The sequence below is a fragment of the Triticum aestivum genome, chromosome 4B (genome assembly GCF_018294505.1).
Source record: "Triticum aestivum cultivar Chinese Spring chromosome 4B, IWGSC CS RefSeq v2.1, whole genome shotgun sequence".
Classification (NCBI taxonomy): domain Eukaryota; kingdom Viridiplantae; phylum Streptophyta; class Magnoliopsida; order Poales; family Poaceae; genus Triticum; species Triticum aestivum.
Genome location: NC_057804.1, coordinates 3,744,577 through 3,745,182, shown reverse-complemented (window position 1 = coordinate 3,745,182; position 606 = coordinate 3,744,577). Strand labels below are relative to the sequence as shown.

The following is a 606-nucleotide window of genomic DNA, read 5'->3' as shown; positions in this document are numbered from 1 at the left end:
TTTTTCTGTTGTGACTACCTGCAAGGAGTTGAAATATATAGTTATCTTTTGCAAAAAAAGGTAATATATAGTTAATAACAAACACATACTGCATTAGCAGTGTCTACTGCCACTGTTTTGTTCGCACAGTTGCTAGATCGTTGAGATATACTAACAAGTGATATCTTGGTCTTAGCTGCATATGCATGTTGTAATCATAAACTATACAGTTTTTCAAATAAGTTGCTAACTTCACATAATGTATCACATGTGCATGGTCGACTGTTACACATATGAGTGAATAAATCTAACAGTAAATTGAAGGAAGCATCGAAAGTTTAATGTGTTGAACATAACAAGCCCATTGTTCACAAGCATCAGTTTGTGCACTGCCCATTCACAACAAATTAGCACTAGTACATGTTATAGTATTTATCAAAGAGTGGTTGACAAAGAATGGAAATGGATTTAGGATATTAAGCAAGTTAATCTGCATGGAAGTAAACCAATCTAGATTATTAAATATTAAGTGTAGTAAGAGGTTACTGCTAGTAAGTATGTATGCTGACCTGCTTCTTGAGCAATGACCATGCATCTTTAGCACCTAATTTGTCAACATGGTGATAG

General features: G+C 34.0%; 1 protein-coding gene across 1 annotated transcript in view; it reads right to left on the bottom strand.

Annotated features, from left to right (window-relative positions):
* LOC123094104 (probable disease resistance protein At1g58602) overlaps window positions 1-606 on the bottom strand; it is an 8,516-nt gene that overhangs the window by 2,626 nt on the left and 5,284 nt on the right. The gene's annotated exons all lie outside the window — the stretch shown is intronic.